The following is a 24838-nucleotide window of genomic DNA, read 5'->3' as shown; positions in this document are numbered from 1 at the left end:
AGTACAATTGTGCTATCTTCAGGTACAGTTGGAGATTGCTAAGGATATTGTTGATGATATCTAAACAGCAGGAATAAATATAATTCCATTAGATTCAGCTATGCTGGATGCGCCATTCAAACTGTTACTTCTAATATATGGTTACGCCAGTTTAGAGCAAGTCTAGAAAGTACATGTAGAGAGAAAAAGCAGAGAAAATTCAGGTTATCCTGAACCTGAAACCTGTTTCATCTGTTTCATTACTGGGATGAATATTTAGGCTGCTGGTTTTGTAACATGTAATAATTTAGACGTAATAATAATAATAATTATAATTATAATAGTAATAGTTTATTGTATTTCGATATTGAGTTGTTAAGTCCTTCTCAGATGATTATTTTATTCAAGTAAGTTCTTAGAAATTTTTCAAAATATTGAGTCACAAAACTAGTTCATCAGAGAGGGATCAGTCAGGGGGCAGGGTGTAACCAAAACAGGCAGGGCCAAAATTCAGGCCAGGTAAGGTTGCACAGGAATGACTGAGCTCTTTGCAGGACTGTGCTGTTCCATACATCCTTTCCAGGCAAGAAACCTTTATCTGCTTGTCACAGATCTCCCAGAGTGTAACACTGCAAACACTTACAGCAAACTATGAAATAAATCAATGATAAAGTAATCATGTTATTTAGAAGGCAATTTTTGTGTTTGAGGGTTTCCTTAGCAAATGGCAATAAGTGTCACGGTGTGAAAGATCATAGAAATAACAATGGCAGGCAGAGGAAAACAAGACGTAAATGACACTGCACTGATGTGGAAGGGACTAAGTTCATCCAAATTAAAGAACAACCAGGAGATGAGGAGAAAATATTGCAACATACACGACATGAAAAAGAATTGAAATTATTTATGAGTCCACAAATTGTTTAAAAAACACTCTTTTGTCTTTTCTTTGGCTGAGTCTTGCTTTCTTGTCATTTTCTGTCATTTTCCAAGGTCAAAATGTACTTACTCAAATAATGGGGACAAATAGCATTACATCTGTGGCTACATCAGTGAACCAGGACTGCATACAGAACCAGAAATTTTATTTACTGATTGTCATGCAAATTATTTCCTACTTTTCCTTTATATTTCTCATGTTTAGGGACTACATCCTCAAAACATGAGCAGTAAATACATCCTGAGTAACATTTGTAATAGAGGCAGATGGAAGCTTCATAAATCAACTATTAGATGAAATTGCCTAGAAGGTAGTTTAGGTAACTGGCAGTAAGGGTGAATCTTTAATAAACTTAAATGCATACACAAACACCAGGAGATAGAAAGAGATCTTGTTTTCCTGCAACATTTGACTTCAGGAGGTACAAAGCAGAGGGGGGAGCAGGGTAGGGAAAGCCTTTCAGGGGAAACCTAATAGTTAAAGCACCAACAGGCTTCCAAATTCTTTCAGATACTGGCAGTAAATGATGTATTGATTTTGCTGTTAAACTGCACAGATGTAACCAACACATTAGACATGGAAGATAAAAGCAGTGACTAAAAGCACCTTATTTCATCTGTCACACCTGAGGCTCTGCCTTCTTCAGACCTTTAGTGTATTAGCACAGAAAATCAATTAGGTAAAGAGCTAAACAAATGAAGGGAAAATAAAATTTAAAAAAAGCCTCATTCTCAAAGAGTCAGGAATGTCAGCAAGCCCTGGAGACTTCAGCAAAGTGTAAGACATCTCCAAATAAACGACAACAACTTTTCTCAACTTTTGCTTCAGTAAGTGATTAAATGCTGCTTGGATACCCTGATAAGCATCTATTAGGGCAGGTCTAGCAAGTGATCAGTAATCACAAGCACAAGATTTGTTTTCACTGAAAAGGAAATGGGGACATTTATTTCTCAGTTTCTGTTGTTTTGGATATATATAGTTCTTGTCATCTTAATCAGTGTTGAATCAGTTGTTCATAATTTACATCCAGAAATTAAATTTTCCTGAGCAATACCATAGTACTTGGCATTGATAACAAGTATTTCATTAGGATCAGGGACATATTACTGAAGCCAGCTGCTGTGATACACAGCATATAGTTACTGCTTTGATAAAGCAAAGTAAACCATCTCTGACCCTAAAATATAGTAAGATTTTTCTGCTGCCCCATGTAGTTTGCACTCAGAGAGCAGAGCAGATCACAGATATTTCACTGATTGATTCATAGTGAGTAAAATACCCCAGTGATACCATGGAGATAACAAATTGAGATTTGTCAGTGGAGCAGGACTAAGAAGACCTTGATTTGCTGGTGGAAACACATATTCAGTTTCCCATCTACAACACAGGGAATTTCACCCCTTAGTTCTGTCCTCCTCTGTCCACTGAGGTTGTAAACTCCCTGATGAGAATTTTTAAAGACAGGATTTAGTCAGTGACAGTAACCGACAAGACAGATTTGTGATTTCAAGTGGAGGTCAACAAGAACTAAATAATTATTTAAAAGGATGAAATTAAACAAACCTCAATTTGAGAATTTAATATAGGTCCCAGTATGTTCCTTTCTTCCTTTAGAATATTTTGCCCTGTATTTGGATGCAAATCTCAAAGTAACCTCTTACATAGAAGTATGTATCTTTTTAGGCTGTGACATCTGAAAAAAATACACCATTGTTCTTTAAAATAAAGTGGGGTTTTTTTCAATAATTCTCAAAAAATAAATTAAAATAAAATTGAATACCAAAAGTGCCAAATTGTGAATTTTCACACATTTCATCAGTGCCACCTAGTGGAGACACCTCCCCATCCCCCATAGGAAACTCCTTTGCCTGACTTTGCTCATCGAGGGGAGGGTTCAGCCTCTGCAGGTTTTCAAGGTGACTTTCTGAAGTGTCCGAGTTGTTTCTGCAGACAGCTAATAGCTGCTGGAGAAGAGGAGAACACCACCCCAGCTCCTGGTGATTTCCCTGGAGTCTGAAGGACTAAATTATTTCAAAGGAACAAGAGAGATTTTTCATGTTTCACCAGCCCAAAACATGTAAATTCAAGATGAAATGACAAGCAAAGCAGTCATTTGAAGAAGATTTGAAAAGATGCTGCCAAGAAATAATTAAAATACCTATAATTTTCTACCATACTGTCAACTATTTTTTTCTTTTAAGGTGGTGCGTGTTTATTCGTTTGGGGATTTTGGGGGATTTTTTGAGAGAAAGAAAAATTAAATTCTTCTTCTTAAGAAACAAAACAGGCAAGGTGGCACTAATCTTGAAAATAAGTGCCGAGTACAACTTTTTCACCTGATTTCCTGCTTTCTTTTTTGATATCTTCTGTTATTTCTTTTTTTTTTTTAATTTATTTTGCATCCAGTCAGCTTTCTCCACCTCCAAGACCCAGACAGAGTGCATAACTATAACAACAGGACCATGGCATTAAACAGGCACATACATCTCACTTTTAACCCATCAGCACAGGAAGTTTCCAGCACTGTTGGAACTGCATGACACGTGGGCACTGTAATTATGTAGATGCACATACAGTTATACACACACTCCCTGACAGCAGATTGAAAATTATACTGCACCCTCCTGAACAGTCACCTCAGGAACAAAGCAGCTGAAGGGCCATTGTGGGAAAACACCATGGTGTGGCATAAGAGTAGCAGACAGCACTTAGAAGCTGGAGTACAGTAGCTTTGTGCTGCAGAGCACAGTCTGAAAGAGCATCTTAAAAAGAGAAGAGTGAATCATGAGCTTGTGTGTGTCACAAATGATGCTCTAATGGGTGTCAGCTGTTAGCAGATTCCTGTCATTTAAACAGTTTGAGTTAGTTCCCCAGCACCTATCTTCTCTAGGCTAAATTTCCAAATCATTATTTCTATGGAAAATCCTACAATTCTTTGACTAAAAAGTGGTTCTTTTATCTCCATGGTTTGAATACACACACAAAAACATACATGCTCATAAGACTAAGGTGGGCTTTTAGCTACACTGAAGCCCACAGCATTTTCTTACTGATTTCAGCGGAGACAAAATCCCACCCCAGGATCTTGAAAGGATTTTCTTGCTGACTATATTTCCTGGGCCAGAAATTGGACACAAACACAAGCAAATAAGAGAGGCTGGAAATGTCTAGGTAAGTGAATGAATGAAGCAGTGAAGCCAAGTAGCTCAGGCATGATTAGAAAGAGGAAGGGCGTCTCCTTCTGCACTGTTGAATCAGCCATTAGTGTCAGAGTGGCTTTTAAATTTAGAGTAATTCTTCCTGTCTCTGCACTACTTGAGGTGTTCACCCAATGTTTGCCTGTATTATTAAAGGATTGAACCCTGTCAGAGGGCAAAAGCAAATTACCTGCAGGGAGTCAGGGGCCAGATGAGATATACCTTCCCTGTGCTCTTTGCTTTAGTAACCAGTGGTAAAAGACTACAAGGCAGCTTTTATGTAGATGTCACATCATTCACTGACTGGAACACCCAGCTGTGATAATAGCAGAGGAAGCGGGGGTGGGCAACCATTACTAATTCCTCCCTTATCCAACCTTGCTATTTGAATTATTAGCTAAATTGGCATCTTCAGAACTTAATTTTTTCTGGCTTGCAGGTTCAAGAAGTTTATTTCACATGTTTAATTGTATATGTTATTGCCTATTGTTATCAGTGAGTGCCTATTTTGCCTAAGAAAATTTTTTCTTGCATTTTATTAAGTATTTTGCAATGATTGATTATCACTATTACATAGCTACAGGGTAAACAACAATGAAAACAATATTTAAGCTTTTATTATCTTAAAAAAAAAGAGATAATGCATGGTATTTCTAAAAGAAAAAACAACAACACAAACCAAAACCTCTCATGGTAATGATTACAGCATCTGGAGAAAGAAATAATCAATTAAGTCAAATACATGTGAGGAAATGTAAATTAATTGACAAGACATATAGTTTTTTCTTGATTTAAATATTTTTGTAATTCCTCCCACTCGATTTGACTGCAAAAATATTTTAAAAGAAAATTTTGTAATGTTTTGTAAAGAAATATTTTATTGCATGAAAGAATGCATTGATTATGCCACATTAATTTTGCTATTGAAAATACAAATATATGTAAAAGAATGCAAGCTACAAACTGTTGTGAAAAATAACAAAACAAAATTTATATCTGTTATTTTTCCATACTTTTTTCCTACTACAAAAACATCCTAAAATCCTCCATTGCTCTTAGTTCTACATGCCATTAAGTGCAAGAGAAAGGTATAGATGCTTTGTGATTCTCCATAGGCCCTGTCTGCACATTCCAGCAGCATATAGAATTTGCTCACACTGGAGCTACATTGCCTCTAGCACTGTGCGTGCAGTGCATAATGTCACAGAGCAGCTTCAATTGGTTACAACTGATTCTCATGTTTGCAGCTCGTTAAAAGAGTCAGCCATTAAAAACAAACCTAAACAAGCTATTATTCCTTCCTTTCTTATTTGTGGGGTTTTTTTGTTTGTTTGGTTTGGGTTTTTTTCTGAAATCCACCCTGGAAACCCACTTCCCTCTATATCCCCACGCATGATCTCCTAATGCCTTTCCTCAACTCCACCATATCTATGAATTTTCCAGGCTCTTCTTCAGCCTTTATGCCTCGCAGTTTGTTTCCAGTTTTCCATTCAATCACCTCTGATCCTGCATGCATTAGCTGGGAATTTAAGCTGTCTATAGACTGATTGTCAGAGATGAAGATCCATTTTTGCTTGGCTTGTATGGTATCTACACAGCTGTTTATCTTCTAATCTCTCTTTGTACTGTGTTGCATCGGGAATATTCCAGATTATTCATAGGAACAATAGAACCTGTTGATCTTCACATGCTCTCACTAGTGGTAATTTTACATTCCCATTATGTGGTATTACCTGAAGAAAAAGTTTCACTTAGTAACACGATGATGCTTGAAGCACTCAGTCCTCACTTGAGAAGACCATACAAATTTAGTTGTCCCAGTATGAAGTTATTTCAGGAGCCATCTCTGAACCATACATGGGATGATAGCACTTCTAAATTAATGCATGCTCATTTTTTGCATTTCAACCAATGAATTTATTTTTCACTTTTCTTTCTTAGTTCTGACACTGATAATATTTCCTTGTCTAGTTCATGCCTATCCATTCATGAAGATGTAGAAGCCACTGAATGAAAATTTTAGGAAAAAAAAATTATAATTTTTCTTTTTTATCTGACTGATGAGCACTTGAAAAGTGGAAATAATCCTTCACCCCATGCTGGCATACTGCAGTATTCACAAATGGGAAGAGAAATGTCAGCAGGTACAGATTACATTTGCAGTTGATGTAGCTAGAATGCCATTAAAGCTGTTAGCAACATCACCCTGGGGAGGGAACAGGTTCCTTTTGAGACTGAGGGACAGTTAATTCTCACCTGGCTTCAGCAAAAACTGGATTGCTTTCAGTAGGTCTGGTATTTGTCCTTACAGTAAAAACACCAGGCACTGGCAGCAGCACCAGGGAAAGGTTGCTGGGGCTTCAGTCATTCATAACAGCTTCCTTCTCACCCAATATGTCCCATTTTCATCAACCTTCATGCTAAATAACAGACAATCTTGGCAGGCCTCAAGCTTCTTTCAGAGTCGAATATGGAGGAAAAATTTAGCCTGAGCTTTTGTTGCAGCCCCAGGAAAGTTCTGATGTTAAATTGAGTCTCAGGTCTAAGGGTAAAATATTACTTTTGCAGAAATCTCTGATGAACAAGATATTCAGTCTGATTGGACTGCTTAATCATGATCAACAATCATTCTCTTTGCTGAGAGCTGTATCTTTCAATAGGTTGATTGTCCTGCTTTTGCCCTAGTTAAACCTGAAAATAGATTAGCACCTCTTACAATTGGATCATTTTTACTCTAGCTTTATGCACAGGTAGGTTAGAAACCAGATAGAAATAAGAATGGCCACTTAATTTAGCATTCAGAGACCATCTCTCACTGTCCTAGACTGAAGATTTGGTCTGGGTTTCTCCACAAAAATGTTTTACTAGTCCAAACACTTATGATTAAGCTAACTTTAAAATAAAGAGTATCGCAATCAAAATAGTACTTAATAATTCTTATTACATAGGAATACAGAGGTTGAAGACAGTAACATCTCTAAAATACGTCAGATACTTTAAAATATCAATAAGAACCCTCAGCTGAGGTCATGCTTCATATTAGGCCTGATGTTCCATTATAGTCCATTTGAAAAGTGTTTTTCATTTCTGTCACATAAAGTTGAATTGCTTTATTTTAAAAAATACCTAAGTGATGGAGATAATAAAATATAAGAATGTCTATAGTAAAGCATGACAAAAGAAAAAATTCAACCATACAATAACTCTAATTCAGACTGACTGACTATTACAGTAAGATCTAGAAAATGAGTGGATATTTGATCAAATAATTGAAAACGGAAGCTCATCTTATGTATTATTGAATTTTAAATTATCATAGGTTATTTCTTTTAACTTGGATCCGTCTCAACTACATGCATTAAAGAAAAACTAATTCAATTACATCTGGGATACCTCAGACAAAAAGTCTGAGATATCAGCACAATTGTCACTATAAAATTAGTACCACAGAGTCACCAAGAGCAGTGACCAACAAAGAAATATTTTATAATAAAATTAAGTTTCATCCATTTGTTACCATTATCCTTGCTTACTCCAGAAACCAGGTGTGACCATGAAGTCTATTCAAAACATTAATAAGAATCAACCAAACCTGACCCTGACCCAAGCTTTCTGATCATATACTATCATATGACACATTCATTTTCACTTTATAGATATTGCTGAAATTTTAGGTTGTAGATTTTCTGAAGGGACTGGTCTTTTAATACAGTACCTATAATCTACTTGCTAAAATGCAGTTTTCATCTCATTTTGGGGTTCACAGTTTCCTTATGCTGGTTATGGAGATAATTTTATTTAGCAGTCAGTTTAAATCTACTTCACTTCTGTAGTTACTCAGACTGCTCTTACAATGGTGTGATCCCCTCATCTTTTAGAACATTGTATTTTCATGTTTTAGATCCTGACCCAATGCTAGCTACAGTTCTGCAAATTGTTCTCATAAAACTTCCTGATAATGTCGTATTTCTGACTGCTCAGAATTTTCCTCTCATCTTCCATGACTAAATTGCTCCTGATGCTTTTTAAATATACATTTATAAATACATATTTGCTTGTGTGTGAGTTGCAAAAGTAATTTCTATTTTGAACTCTGCAGACTTTGCAATTTTCTTCAGTAAAAATATCACTTATGAAAAGTATCTGAGCAATGCTGGCTCATAAAGAAAGAAAGCAAGCATGCAAGGCTAGAACACTCATTTCCCCTGTTCATTTATACATTTAGCATACACTCATGGTCAAAGCTCAGATGTGGAGATGACTGAATTTAGTGACATTTGCCTTCTCTTACCACCTCACAACTGCTAGGAGAAGCCTATAAACTGCTCTCCTCAACCATTCAGGGAGAGCTGAATCTTTAAACTGGGATTTGGGAGTAAAAGTAAGTGTAACTGCTCTTCAGTAAATCACATGCTGGGAGAATTTTTTTTTTTGAGGAAAACCCAAGGAACTCTGGTTTCCTTTCTCAAAGTACTATCATTTCCACGTTTCTTTTTTAATTTTTTTTTTTTTTTGTGGGAACTAAATTCTATGCCTTGCACAACCATAAAATTAAGTTCACATCATTTTAAACTTGAAGTCCACGTGACTTTTACCACATATAATCTAAGACAGCTTTTCACAATTTGCCAGCTATTATGCTTTACAAAGTTGCCTAGATTTAGTTGTCATCATTTGCCTAATGCTATTACTCGAACATCTTTTAGCAAAAAAGAAAAACAAAAACAAACACTTTTTGTTCTGTGTTATGACTAGGATTCCTATACACCACTAAAACAAAAATAATTAAAAATTACTTCAAAAGGCAGAAACAAACTGTTGTTGCTTTTCTTCAGCTTGCTAGCAATTGTTTCTGTGATGCCCTTCTGCATTAAGTTAAAGATGGATCTTGCATCCAGTATGCACAACCACCATAAAAGCCGTTGCACATTCTTTATTCATCTCTTCAGAAAAGCCAAATGCAGATTGAAGAGATGGACGGAGAACAGCCTAAAGTTCAACAAAGACAAATGCAGGGTTCTGCACCTTGGGAGGAATAACCCCAGTCCCCAGCAGAGGCTGGGACCCAACCTGCTGGAAAGCAGCTCTGCAGAGAAGGACCTGGGAGTCCTGGTGGACAACAAGGTGTCCATGAGCCAGCAGTGTGTCCTTGTGGCCAAGAAGGCCAACAGTGTCCTGGGGTGTCATTAGGAAGAGCGTTTCCAGCAGGTCAAGGGAGGTGATCCTGCCCCTCCACTCAGCCCTGGTGAGGAACATCTGGAGAGCTGTGTCCAGTTCTGGGATCCTCAGTACATGAGCAGCTCTAGTGGAGGGCTACAGAGGTGATGAAGAGACTGGAGCATCTCTCTGTTAAAAGCTGAGGGAACTGGGCCTGCTCAGCCTCAAGAAGAGATGACTGAGAGGGGAACTCATCAATGTCTATCTTCAGTATCTGAAGGACAGTGCCAAGAGAATGCATCCAGGCTCCTCCCAGTGGTGCCAAGCAATAGGACAAGAGGCAATGGGCAGAAGGTGACACGCAGGAAGTTCCACCTGAACATGAGGAAGAACTTCTGTACTGTGCGGGTGACTGAGCACTGGAACAGGTTTCCCAGAGAGATTGTGGAGTCTCCCTCACTGGAAATATTGAAGAACCATCTGGACACAATCCAGTTCCCTTTGTACAATCCCGTTCCTGCTGGAACAGGGAGCTTGGATCAGAAGACTCACTGTGGTCCCTTCAAACATTACCCATTCTGTGTTTCTCCTATTGAGCTCTTTATAAAGTATTTTTTCGATCAATTGTGCTAAATATGTAGTTCTTTCTTGTCCCACTTTCCCAGTTTAGGTAACAGAGCTACATTCAGCACCTCAATATCAGCATCATCAGTGCTGTGCAAATGTGGACTCAAATTCTCAGCCTTAGTCTTTCATTTATACTACTGAAAAATGCACAAACCTTTTTTGACATTTCATTTGAAAAACTGGTAATCTTGAATCAGTTGTTCAAAATTTGACCTCTGTGGGCAGATCTATATATGCTGCAGTGATAATATTAAAGTTTGCTTGAAAACATCCTGAATGTAGGTCCATCTTGCAAACAAAACCCATTTGCATTTCCCGCGACTGCTCTTTTTTTTTCTTTTTTTTTTTTTTTTCATTTTTAAACTGCAAGTATTTTATTTTCTAGACAGTCACATCAGTGTCTCAGAAGTCCAGGGTCTCCATGATATCCCTCTTGCTTGGGGGCACCCCACTGTTTTTTGGTAAAAAAGTTCAGGCAGTAGTCATAATCCAGTTAATACATACTTTTTTTGATACTACTAGGAACTTTTTAAAGTGGGAATTTTGCATTTCAGTAACCAAAATCCTTCATAATGGTTTTTAAATTGTACACGTTTACCTGCTTACCTCAATAAATCATTTCAATTAATGCAAGAAAAAAAAATCATTATACATGCACTTTTTGCCACAAAAATTTTTAAAGGAAAGTTCTGCAAGAGTGTAGTGTGAGTAAGACAGCAAAAGCAGTCTTGTAAGATATGTATTGATAGTTTGGGGTGCTTCCAAGTAGGTTGATCTTGGGTATAGATTACCAATACCATCAAAATGAGTATTCTGGAAGAAAGTGTATATCCCTAAAAGCCCTGTGCTCTAAGTAATCCAGGCTCTGGGCAAGATGCAAGCAGAGAAATCCAGTCCTAACAGTCATGTGGGGGACTCTTCTGTTTTGTAGTGTTAAGTCAATGGAGTTCAGCCTGTTTCTTGGGGTCTCAGCTAATAATGATAGTCTTGGAAATTAATTTGTAAAGCTAATAAGCTCTCACACGAATGAAAGTATAAATTCTTTAAATCTGACTTCTCAATTCATTCTTCCTGTAAGAAGAAATGGAAATTAATGCAGTTGTTTACATGTACTAAAAATAATATGCTAATGGACCAGTCATAAAAAAAACCTTTTGAAAGACATTGTGTTAGTGGAACTAAAAAAGGAGTTTTTTACATAAAGAAATAAGAAAATAGAAAGGTTTCTGTCTTTCTGCATATACACAGACCAAAAAGTATATACTTTTCTCAGTAGGAATACAAAAAGTAATTTCTTCTTACTTTAATATAAATCCTGAATTTAGAGTACTCTCCATTGCTGGTGAAGTCAGTCATTTAGCAGTGTGTGGCCTCTGGAATCAGAACAATGCTTTCAAAAGTTTAAGGAGACTTAGTGGTACCACTGCACTATTACTCAGAAATCTGCTTTAAGGTGAACATGTAATTCTCAAAGTCAGTGTATATAAATTCAAACAATTGCTCCATTTTCAGCTTCAAGTTACACAAATTATCAGTGCAAATTTCTTTACAAGCACAGAAATTTCCTGTATACCTGACTGACGTGTTCACGCAACAACAAGCTCAGTGTCTCTTGTGTGTGTGTTGATTAACTACACTTATCTCCACAAGTCAGAATATGAGTGCTCTGTGTAATCTCTTTGCAGGTGGAGGGATTAATTTTCATATGTTTTACAAGCCATGCAAATCTGCTTTTCTTTGTTTTGATGCATTGGGTAAGCCACACTTGATATGGAAAGATGGGTTTATACACAACTTTTTTTCAGAAACACAGAAGGTATTTGGAGCAGAAATAACATAGATCCAAATTTAAATGGAAAAATAGATTAATAGGTGGATATGCATCTAAAAATGTTATAAAAATTGATAGATGGGATTTAGGTTTCTTGGTTTACCTGCTACATTTGGATCTCCTTTTTTTAACCAGTTCAAAGTTACTCTATTTTTGCATGTTGCTCAGGCACATTTGAGAACAAGTTCATCCATAGACTAGACAGAAATGTTATGTTCATTGGGGAAAAAAAAAAAAAAAAGAGGAAGATAGTGCTGGATATTCCTAATAGAAGCACCAGACAAGCCTTATGTACAGTACTTTATCCTAAAACATGTTCATAAACTTGTTCTATATATGCATTATATGTTTTTCCTGTCTTGAGTTCCTCTCATTAGAGTTCTGACAAGGATGAAAAAGATACTGAAATTCAGAACAAATGACAGTATCACCATTATGTGAGAATTATGTTTTATGCATCTGTCCATATCATGATGAACAGCCATAATTTTTGACTTATAGCCTAGGAATTTAAAGATATATCACACTGATATCTTTGCTTTTATATTTCATTCTATAAAATTACTTGTTCATATGAGTTTGAGTAATATATTTGGAGAAATACAGAGTATTTCTCACGCCATTTGGAATAATTGATCATTTCTCCCAGAATCATTCAGATTATGTCAAAAATTATGTGAAAAACATTATTTTGCCAATGAATCAAAAAAATGTGTTTGCTTTTACGAGAAGAAGGAATAATGGCAGACACTCCCAAAAGGAAATGAGATCTTGACTCATTTAAAAAGGTTTATTTTCTGATAGGAAAATCTCCATATAACCATACTTATTCTGTATGTGTCTTAGTATTTCCTTGGATAAAGAAATCCCTTAAAGTTTTGAGTTTGTTTTGTTTTGTTTTGTTTTTTTATTTTATATTTGCGCTACTCGTTCATGTAATCAAAGTTTAAGGTAAACTATCTCACCGTACTTGACCTGTTCATTTCTTCAGATTTCTAGAAGACATCATCTTTTACAACTTCCTTTTGGTCTCATGAGAGACTTGGTTCAGGTTAACCTTTTCATATTTCTCTAGATTTATGTAATCTGCCTGCCCTTCCCTCTGTCTTTTAACCTCTTGTCCTATCTTTAGAATAATGAAATGAATGGGACTGCCCCACACCTCATTCCAGAAGAGACAGTCCTAAGACCTTAAGTGTTCTGCCCATTTTATGAGTCAGTTAGCAGTTATAACCTAAATTTTGTTTTAGATGGTAATTAATGTACTTTATGATTGCAAAATTCAGACTTATGTCTTAATTAGTTTAATAATATTTACTTTCAGATTAAATGACCTTAATCCTTTATTCTATTTATTGTCTAGCCTGTAAATAGAATAAAGACAAAAAAATGTATGCTTCCAATGTGTTTTTATTTTATACATAAATTTCATATATATGTATAAATTTGTATATAAATATAGAATCAGATTTATGTCTATACTAATAGGCTTTATACCAGGATTAATCAGAAGAGATTGAGACAAGAGGGAGGGCATCACCCCCAGAAAGAGACAAATGTCAAAACTTTTAGTAAACAGAAGCAAAGGGCTTCTGCTCGTGGAGGAAGGCGAGGGACACAGAGAATTGAATTTCAATTTGTAGAGGGACCATGGTGCACAGACTATTAGAAAAAGAAAACACTAAGAGAAGAGGACGGGACATTCTGCAGCAATTCAGAAGGGAAGGAAGCCCTTCAGAAAGGAGGATGATTCAATAACTTACCAGAGCCAGAGTTAAAGGAGATCATGGCTTCTAGGGGTTAAGGCTTCAATGTGCAGCAAGAGGAGAAAGATTGATTGGGAGATGAATAGAAAAAAGTTTAAAAATCTTGGAGGGGAAAAGAAGTTGGAATAAACATGGGTGAGTGCAGTGCAAAGGGACATCCTTAAGAAGCTGAGTTTTTATGAATAAGGTCTTTAATGTCAGTCTTCCCAATAAAATGTACTCTCTTGCTGAAATTAAGAGAACTCACTTACAGACCCATGTTAATTACCTTTTGCCATGTTCACTGAATGTGTTTAAAGGGTGTCAGTGGTAATGAATAATCAGGAATAAAAGTGGAATATAAATACTTCATATTACACTTTTCTTGGGTGTTGTATAATCACATATTTCCAGACTAAAGCTCTGTATACAGTGTTGCAGCTCTTAGTTGTTTTAAAATGCTATTAGGAATAATTTAACAGGGATAGAATAACAGCAAAAGAAGCAAGCAACTTTCATTGTTCTCTCAAATTACTTATTTTTGATCACTAAGGGAAAATAGAGCTAAATTCTCATTCAACAGAATGTTCTTTGAACTTGGTGGAAGAGGTTTATACTGACACTAATGAACTGTATTCTTTTTCCTTTAATTTTATTTCACCAGTCATTTTTTATCCCCTTTAAAACCAAACCAATCTTTCTTCATCTTTAAAACCTTTATTAAGCAATGAAAGAATATCTCCTCCTTTATCTGCCTGATGATTTGAAGGAATGTCATAAAAACATTCCAGAGCATCAGAATGACTGAGATATCTGATGGTTTTAAAATACCTGCTGTGTGTTCCTCTCTCCCTCTCATGTAGAATAAATATAAATGAGAAAGATAATCACATATTACATACATTTTCTTTCCTTTCATTTTGACTTGCCTGACAATGATACTGCATGTTAAAAAAGCCAGACTGTTGTTTCAGTCATACTTTGAAAATTCCATTAGTTTTTAAGTAATCCATAATTTTCTATATTCAAATAAATGCATTAGAAATATGTGTGCATATGTGTTTTGAAATTCTGTATGCATATATTCATTTTCTGGTAGCCAGTCAAAAAATTCAGTTTAGGAAGAAAACTGAGTGTCTTATGTCTTACTTTAAGTTCTTATGCCCAGTGATAACTTTAACACAAATTAGGAAGAGTTCTGGTGAAAAAGGTGTTGCATTAAGCCGGTAGAGGTGAAGTTTGGTTTGCATTGGTTTTTTTGTACCTGGAAGCCACTTTTACTGAATGAGGGAGGTGTTGAACTTTAAAACTTAATCTGGAAATGAATTTAAAGGAAATGCACCAAATTCCCTCTCTTGCGACACCCACCGTGGATTTCAATCTCACTGCTTCAAGTGAAGAACTGAGGATGGTGATGAGCAGTGGGTAATGCAGCCCTGCTTTGACAGTAGGGCCATGTCGCCTCCAGAGAATTCTTTCAACCTATATTATTCAATAATCTGGGGATTAAAAAAACCAAACAAACAAAGGAGAGAGAGAGGATAAGTAGACTTTAGGTCAGTCTCATATCTCAGATATTAATATATTAGAAATCTTACACTAGTAATCTGAACTACTCATCTACAGTTTACCCATGCAAGAACTTTCACTGATTTTGGAATAGTTTAGATGAGTAATCTGGAAAACAAAATTGTAATTTACAGTTAAAGTGAAAGCAGCTGAATCTTACTTCCCCTAAAATCATTTTTGTCAGTCCTTTCACCAGCTTGGGTGTATTACTGAACTTTTACTATTAACAGAGTCTTAATTCCAGAGCTTTCCCAATGTGGGTCAGCACAAAACTACTCTCTTTTGATTGATTCATTTTTATACCATTTTTATTACAAAATATCTATCTGGTTTTATATCTCAAATTCAAAAACATCATTACCAGTTCTACTATCATCTGATCCTCCTACTGATGCTGAGATATATATGACCTACTCTTCCAGCCAGAGGATTGATTCTATCACTGACAGCACAAAAAAGTAACCACATACAAATGATCAGGTTAGGTATTTTGTCTATCCAGATCATATTTATGCCCATACTAGCAAATATTTAAAAGAAAATGTGTTGCCCAATAAAAAATAATTTTGCGCACACCCTTCATGAAGGAAATTAAAACCTCGATCAGCTGCAGTGACATGAAAGAGAGGAATAAACATGGTGAAGGCAATTTCTGGACTCCGATCATCTTCGTAAGTGTGGGGAGGGTGATGTTTGCTTTTTGTGTATGAGTACAGAACTGAAGGGGACCAAGGGATACTGTTACAGTATATCCATTCAACTATGTTTTGTGCATTATCTGAAAAATTTAATTATTTCAGATTGCTTTGTCCCATTAGTACTTCATTCATCTGACCACTGTGATAGGCTTTCTGCATTTTTTGCTGATAAGCATGAAGTGGTTTCTGGAATAAATCTAAGAGTTTTTGGCTGGTATTATTTAACACTATCTAGGATGGATTCCAATATTCACTGTGTTTTTCTGCTTTTCCTGGTATTCAAGTATTTCAGTATGTGCTTGTTTGACATGAACACCATGACTGAGATGTTATCATTCAAAAGCATTGTTTGATCCCTGCAAAATGGAGCAGTATTCCTTTATATCTCTAAACATGGAGAAAAGGATTTAATAAAGTGGTGATACTCATTTCCTGATTTCCAGATGACTAAGTTTTCCAGTGTCACTAATACTCATGCACTTACAATTTCACTCAAACAAATCCCAGTCTTTTCCCAAAAGACTTCTCCATTTCACCCAGTATGCACTCCTGGCAGCAGTGAATTGGTGATCAGTTTGCAGCAAGTCCTTTGCCTCATTCCAAGGAAAAAAGAAACATTTGCCAGAACATATACTTGTCTTCCTGACTTCCAAATCCATGGGAGATGTAAATCTGTATAGTGAAGAGAATTATTTAATTTCTTTGATTTGCCTCACAATTTTCTGCCAATATAATATCTAAGGTTTTCTTACTCTTCACAACTTTATGTTCATTGAAGCCATTGCAGGCAGGCACCCTTATACCTCCTTGGGACAAGAGGTTAATTTTAATCTACTTTCTCAATATAAGTCTAAATTTTTATGACATAAGTCAAAATCAGCATTGTTTCATAATGTGTAAGCTTCACCATATATTTATGGTGTCTTCATTTATATGACTATATCTATTTATAAATATATGGATATTATCTTAGATGGATTTTAGTGTCTAGATTGTGGCACCTTGGAGACACTGTAGCTAAAGGTTCATGTTTTTCCAGTATCACACTTCAATTTGAATGTTCTCACAGATTTCCAAGACAGCAGTTAAAAATTGAGACAGAAACAGAAATCAAAACAGACTGTAAATATACCATCTTAATTTTTGGTGCCTTTTTTGAGTTAAACAATACCTAGTTCTCACCTATAAATTATTACTCTGAAAACTCACATAACTATTCCAAAGGATTTGGGACGTTTAACTGTTGCAAGACTAGCACCACTGATTACAGAGGATCTACTAGTGCTAAAAAATACAATTTTCTGCTAAGCTTTCTGAATGCCTCAGACACTTCTTATTGTTGAAATAACAGAGCAGAGTTGGGAGTTTTCTACATTCTCCCATGGCAATATATATAAAACCATAATACTTGGAATTTCTTATATTTCCCATTTAGGATATTGCTCAACACTTCACAAAAAGTGTTTTGTTTTTTATTCTAGATGTATATTGCCATTTTTGGAGAATGTTTTTCATTATAAATATTTAGCACAGAAGGTCCCAAGAATTCACAGCCTAATAACACACCCATTCTTTGATTAGAATGGCCATTTTCTGGAAAAAACTAATACTACTAAGAAAAAAAAAAGTATCTGAAGAAATTGCTGTATTGAGCCCATCACATCGGCCAATTGCCAAGCACTTAATATGCCAATATTTTGAGGATACAAGTTAAGGTAACAGATTTTTAGCCTAACACTTACTATGACAGAATGTTTACAAGATTCTTCCTAACAGGTCATTAAGGATGCTACAAAAACCCCTGGTGACACGGCCAGTCAGAGCAGCCAGGGAGGTTATAAACACTGGTGTTTTTCCAGGGTGACAAGAACCTGAAAAAGAGAAAGGCTATGAGATGAAAAAATTCAAAGTACAGAGACTGAAATGACAGTTATAAACACTGTGAATTATACTCTGAGAAAGGCCACAGTGTGTGCCAGCAAAGTGAATTGCTGGCTATCAAAGGCCTGGAGGGGGAGGAGAGAGGGAAAGGAAGAAAAAAGAGGTGCATAGTTATAAACTGCTTAATGGGGACTTTTCTCATACTTTGCTGACCCGGCAGAAATATTTTGGGCTCCTAATGGCAGCTCTTTTCACAGCTCAACAGGCACCAGGTTTCCCATCATATATGAGTTTTTCTAGTCTTCATTGTGCTGTCTGGAAGTGACAAGAAGAAAAAGAAGCTTGTTTTGACACATCTCTCCCCCCCCCAAAAAAGCAGTCAATGAATATTTGATCTCAAATGGGTCATTTGTTGATAGTGAGGAGCTATGGAAATATAAATTTGTTTTATACTTGCCACTGGCAATGGGCGGACTTAGAGGTAAAATGGATATAAGAAGGGAGCTATCAATAACTCGCACCATCTCTTTTATGTTATTACAATACAGGGGAAAGAAGGAAAGGGAGTTGAATAATACTAGAGAAGTTTAGGAACAATGATAAAGAAAAAGAAAACTATTAATAATTGATCTGCTGTTACAATCATAGTGATTTTGTATAAGACAAGAAAGTACATACTTACATAGAATAAAAGTAATAATAAATAAAATTTCTTGTCAATTAATGAAATCATTGATGCAAGTTCTTCCCTCAAATTTGGACATGTGTGGTGTTTTCTTCAAGTGACAAGATCAAGATGTCAACTTTATTTTTACAGCAACTTTTATAAGATTTCCAAGTGAAAATGAAACACAGAATCAAAGAATGGGTTAGGCTGGGAGGGGCCACATTGAGTCATCTGGTCCAGCCCTGCTGTTCAAGCACAGTCACCCTAGAGCACAGGATTGTGTGCAGACAGTTCTCAAATATCTCCAGTGAGGGAGACCCCACAACCTCTCTGAGCAATCTGTCCCAGTGCTCAGTCACCTGCATAGTACAGAAGCTCTTCCTCATGCTCAGGTGGAACTTCCTGTGCATCAGTTTTGGCTCATTGCATCTTGTCCTATGGCTTAGCACCACCAGGAGGAGCCTGGATCCATTCTCTTAGCACCCTCCTTTGGAGACTTACAGACATTTATGAGGTCCCCTCTCGGTCATCTCTTCTTGGGCATGAACAAACCCAGCTTCCCCAGCCTTTCCTCAGAAGAGAGATGCTCCAGGCCTTAATCAAATATTTAAACCTCTGCTGGAGCTGCCCCAGGAGCTCCAGGTCTCTCTTGTACTGAGGAACCCAGAACTGGACCCAGCTCTCCAGATGTGGCCTCACCAGGGCTGAGTAGAGGGGCAGGATCACCTCTCTCAACCTACTGGCAATGCTCAATTGGCATCCTTTTTCTCTTTAAATCAGCAGAAGTCTTGTCTCAGACAGAAAATACAACCAATTTGCTATTTAAAAATTATTATAATTTATTAAACTTCATAAGTTACAAACACAGCATGTACTGTGAAGTAATTCATTGTTTTCCTTCCACAGAAAAGGACAAGGATGGACAGAAATTTTAATAGTGTCTGAGTCATGATACTTACAGGAATGAACATGATTAGTTGCAAGATTTTTAACTGAACCACAGAACTTCTTATTAATAAAATCTTGAACAAAATGTTCAGTATGACATGGTCAAAAAAGCAATCTCATTGGTGGACAATGTTAAGTAATATGTAGTAGGGGATTTGCTAGTTTGTTTCAATCTAATCTTCATTTTATCTTCAGGAAAATAAAAAAAAAAATCTTTAAAAAATCACAACAACAAGAACAACAAAGCTCTTGGTCTCATCAAGTAGTATATAAGATTTTAGGACGTTATGAAAAAGTTACTGTAAGTATATGGCTGGAATATATTTGTTTCTGATAGGGAGCAAGGAGAATGAAGATGCTAGCAGAGGTGTGAGGAAGGAGGAACTGTGAGTGTTAGAACTACCAGGGAGAGTTAAAAACTTATTTGCACTCACAGCTGAATATTATATAAATAAGTGTTCTAATTTGACAAACATAAGAATTGCTTAACTAAAAATGGTGTGCATCCTAAATATTTAATAAAACTTAAGTCTGAAATCTGGTAATTTACTGTCTGAACCATGTCAGAGTTTAAATATGGCAAAAGACTGACCAGAACAAATACAATGGTACCCAGTCCATAAAAAAACACTAGAATATTAAAGGAAAACCTACTATGATTCTGAAACCACTCAACACCAAGAAATAGAACATCTGGCCTTCAGGGAGCATTAATCCAATTAACAGTAATGTAGCATGCAAATTCATGCCAGCTGAGAATCTGACCCCAGCTTTGGTCAATGAATCAGAATTTTTTTCCCCTCATTTTTATGATCAATTTTATGTCTGTATTTTAAAGAGAAAATAACTGATATTTCTTCCATTAAAAATACTTTGTGGTTTGGCTGACTTCTCTGACAGTGACACATTGAGGACATTAATCTAGAGTTGGTTTTGTGGGTTTTTTTCTTCCAGAGGTTCCTGTGATAAGCAACAGCAGGTTTCCTGCTAAATGTCCTAGTGGTGAGCAGTACAAGTCCACTTATAATGGCTCAAAATAAAGGAATGATTTATCACTCAATACAGCCAGGAAATGCAGTTCTATCCTACAAGTGACATAGCTGACATATCTCTCTGCACTATAATGAATTACTGACACCACATAAAAGTAATTGAATTATATACATTATAATAAAAATATCAAAATATCAAAGCATCCACAGGCACAGTTGAAATAAACAATTTATTGGGCCACAGATCCTTCAAAGTGAACAGCAAGTCAAGAATGAAATAATTAACCATTAAACTGTAAGTTGTGGGGTGTTAAAGAGCATATATGCCTTTCTTAATTTTACAGTACCGTGTGTATAGTCCCCATTAAAGTTAATCATAGAACATCCAGTAACATAAACACTTGACAGTATTTCATGCACTGTGTTTATAAAGTTTGGATCACATCTAACAACTCTGTGTAATGTGGAAAACTACTGATGTGGAAATTTTGAACCAAATTTCTATGACATTTTGAATAATTAGTAGTATGTCCATTGTCTGGCTAATAATCTGAGCACTGCATCCCAAAATGTAATCATCAGGCCTTCTCTGACTCTGTTAGGGCCTAATTAATTGTTGGATGGATACAAAATTTCTTTAAATCCACTGAAAAGCTTTCCAGCAACTTTTCTCAGTCTGCATCAGTTAAGAAAAGTACAAAAGCCATAATATCAGGAGTATCAAGAGAAAACAAAATTACCCTGCAAAGAACAGTAAGATGAAAAAAATATCCTCTGACAAATATTTTTCAAAATTACTTGTGCTGAGTTCCCAGATGTAGTAGCATAGCACAACTCTATATAGAAACCATTTAAAAAGCATGGTGTATGTGTTTGCATAATTTTGGAGGGCTTGTTCCTTGTGTGAATGGCACTTCATCTGACCAGGGTCTTAGACTACAGTTTATTTGCACTTATTTACTGTAGTTGGGATTTTTTATATATTATTATTATTATATATATATATATATATATATATATATATAAAATAATAATTCACACAAGGCTATAGGGACTGCATACCAGAGAATTAAAAGTAGTTGTGCCTCATGCTTTGTAATGCTTAAAATATGTGCAGTAGTTTGGAACTGCAATTTGCTGAGGTTTTTTTTTTTCAGTCATTGATTTTGGACATCTCTTCTTATCAAATATAATACAACTGATATGATCTACAGTATCTCTTGTTCATGGCAGAAAATAAAATAATGTTATAAATAAAGAGGCAGTCATGAGTTCTGCTATTTGGTTTTTATTTATTGTTATTAAGCTATTTTTCATTTTGTAAATACTGTCAGATGAATTAATTTCAGAAATTGGGTTTGGTAATTTATTCTTTTGAACACTTTTCTTTAAAATAACTTTTTGAAAAGCTTCTCTGGGACTAAAAAAAATAAAATTATTTTCAATTGGCCATGTGATAGAGAGTCTCACGTTCTCATTAATAGTGGTCCAAAATCCTATGGAAAAAGATCTGCAACTGATCCTTGAAATCATATATTTTTCTAATTTTAAAATAATAAGAAAAAAATATTATCTATGAAAATTTAGAAGTGTTAATACAGATTCTTTGGTTCAAAAAAGTTCAGGGATTAACAGCAGGTAGTAAAATGGTTCAAGGATTAACCCAAATTGGTCCATGGAACATCAAAACAACATAATTCTATTATGCTATTTCATACATCATCTTGCCTGGTTTTTTCCCTTAAATTAGGGATTCACATAAAGAAAGAAATTAAGATCATAAAATACAACTAGATTAGTTGGTCTAGTCTAATTTTCTGAATGTTTAAGCTTTGATTTTTATCAGGTTACCCTCATTATGCATTTAGTTATGCAATCTAGTTGAATTGGGACACACCAGAGTCCCTGTGTGTACTTAATGGCAGGACAGATGTCCCAGTATGTAGAAAATTCTTTATTCCCAGAGTAGGTCATATCATTGTGATTTTTGAGAGACCAGCCAGGAGGAAAACATGATACAAGTGTCATAGGATGAGAACATTATTTGGTAAAGTGCAACAGCAAGTTGAGTAACTATTTCAAAAGGGTGCTGTAAGTTTTCTGAGTATGTTATTTCTAGAGCTGTGTGCACCTGGTAATTTAGAGTGATGAAGAGTTCAATACATCTTTGTCCCAGCTGATATTTGTCTCTCTGTCTAGTGTGTGACTAGATCCCAGTGGAGTATATACAATAATTAGACCTACACTCTCCTTGATTCGCTTGTAGGTTAAAGGGCACAGTCTGAAACTCTGTTCTGTTAAAAACATATTAAATATGATATTAGTGGTCCAAAGCTATATACTTCCCTAGAGATTCCCACTTTTAATAACCTCCAGTATAATAGATAAGGCAGAGGGCAGTAATCATTACTGAAATGGATTTTCTGGCAGAGTTAGACATCACCTCCAGGAATCAATAATCATTTTAAGCTAACGTGGTGATTAAATGACCTTCCTTTTATTTTCCTTCATGTTGAGTTGGTTTTTATCTTGATTTAGAGCCACACAGCCAGAACAAAGATAAACAGAGGACTGGCAGCATTGCAGAAGCACAGCAAGGCCTATCCCTTATACAGGTAAAAGCATTTTAATGTAATGAATGCATTTGCTGCCCAATCTGTGACTTCTGAAGAATTACAATAAAAATTCTAGATGCAGATTATATTAATGGATTATACCTGAGGATAGTTCTTGTTTATAAAATATTTTCACCATTTGCTTGGCTGGAGCAGGTGCTATGCTTTTATGTTTAATAATTTATTATTGTGGGGCTTCCTTGAGGATACCTGTGTTGAATGGTGCTCATTAATCCTTTCTTCTTCTGTATCCTCCTGCTCTCTGTGAAGGAGTATTAGATGACTACATTCCTTTCTTTTCTCCTGAAGGAGAAAGATTGAGAAGCAGCTAACTTCAGCATGCTATGGTTTTGAAGGGCTATATCTAACCAGATAAGATTGCTGCTAAATTGACTTGGAATTCTTGTGAGGTTTAGTTTCACTTCTTAAAATCCAAAGGCCTTTGTTTTGTTATGGTTTTTTTCTTTTTTCCATCTTCTGAAACACACCCTGGTTTTCTGTGCTTTGTGGGACATTTTGCTTTGGTTTTGATTGTTTTTCTTTTAAATTTAGTTTTTGGGGTTTTGTTTTTAATTTCTTTTTTTTCAGATACAGGATGAGAAGGGGGTTTAATTCCAGATTAGAAGACTGTATGATGAATGTTCACAAAATAATGCACAGAGTAGAAAGCCTGGAAGGACACCCACAGAAAACATCACAAAAATAATTGTGTTGTCTGTACCAGTTTGAACAACTGGGCAGGAGCACATGATAAGAGCATATAATACAGTGCATAATCTGTAGGGACAATTGTGCTTGCAGAGTACATTGCACTCTCCATTAAAACAACTCTTTGAGGCTGATTTTTGAGCAGCTCTTAAATGTTCTTTGCCAGTTTGGTTGGGTTTTTTTTCCCAAAGGCTTATCTTTAGAGCTAGGAAAGCACCTCTGGAACTGAGGTTAGATTTCACCAAAGAAGCAAAAGTAACCATGTAAACCCATTTAAACCACGTGGGTTTCATCTCCATTTTATTTTTTTAGAATAAAATGTGTGTGTATTTCAAGCACCTTTTCTGGGATCCTACAGGTCTGATCCAACAGCAAAGAGCAGAGCATTGTGCCCTTGGCAGGGAGGAGCTGATCCCAACGAGGCAGCTGCAGCAAAAAGAGCACATGGCTAAGTGCCATTGCTCTCCTTCATTCACTCGTTCTCCAAACTCCCATTTACCCTTACAAGATCTTGCAATGCCTTTCAGCCCCTGACTTCACTGCTTTTCTCCTCTTACTGTGTCAGATATCATGAGATCTCCTTAAACTCCAGATAATGCTCTGAGGTAGAGGATTAAGACAAGATAGACATTTTTTGTCGCCCAAAGGTAGGAACTGGCAGCTTATCTTTGCCAGTAGAAGCTTCCTGTGGGGAAGGCTGATTAAACCAGATGAGAAACTGTTACAGTGTTGGAGGGCTTTGGATCTGATGGACATTGAATGGCTGTGAAGGAGCAGCATAATGATTTCTTCCTTTTTTCTTTCACAGAAAAAAAGGTCAGAAGGACGAAGTGCAACAAGTTCTATTACATGCCCAGATTCATGAACCAGAAATCCTAGGATTATATATGCTGCAGGTAATTTGAAATCCCCTCCCTTCTTTGCATAATTTTGGATATTCTTTTTAAATTAGTCCATATAAATACTATATTCTGATGAAATACTCATGAAAGTAATTATTTAATTACTATGAACAAATGAAATAATAATTAGATGGCCTCATGTTGCCTAATTTCCAGCATCTCAGCTAACCATTGAATTTACTCCCATAATCAATAAAGAAAAAACAACTGCCACATTAGGGTGGGAAGAATTCACCCACTGACCATAGAGCCAGGGCAGTTTTAAGTGTAAAGCAGACAGTAAAGTTTTATGGAGTCAAAGTGAGGTGAGAAGAAGCTTCACATGTAGATCTCCGTATACTGCATTCAGAACCTTTTGTTTGCATGTCAAGAACATAAATCC

General features: G+C 36.0%; 1 long non-coding RNA gene across 1 annotated transcript in view; it reads right to left on the bottom strand.

The window, feature by feature from the left end:
• Positions 1-10837: 10837 nt before the first annotated feature.
• LOC143693681 (uncharacterized) overlaps positions 10838-24838 on the bottom strand; it is a 52928-nt gene continuing 38927 nt past the window's right edge. The window contains exons 2-5 of the long non-coding RNA XR_013181615.1: positions 17486-17614; positions 16228-16415; positions 14845-14975; positions 10838-10971 (exon numbers count right to left, since the gene is read on the bottom strand). This is a non-coding gene — a long non-coding RNA (uncharacterized LOC143693681). The remainder of the gene's footprint in view (positions 10972-14844; positions 14976-16227; positions 16416-17485; positions 17615-24838) is intronic.

This window comes from Agelaius phoeniceus, chromosome 3 (assembly GCF_051311805.1).
Source record: "Agelaius phoeniceus isolate bAgePho1 chromosome 3, bAgePho1.hap1, whole genome shotgun sequence".
Lineage (NCBI taxonomy): Eukaryota > Metazoa > Chordata > Aves > Passeriformes > Icteridae > Agelaius > Agelaius phoeniceus.
Note: the sequence above shows the minus strand (reverse complement) of the source record. Positions and strands in the feature narration are given on the sequence as shown.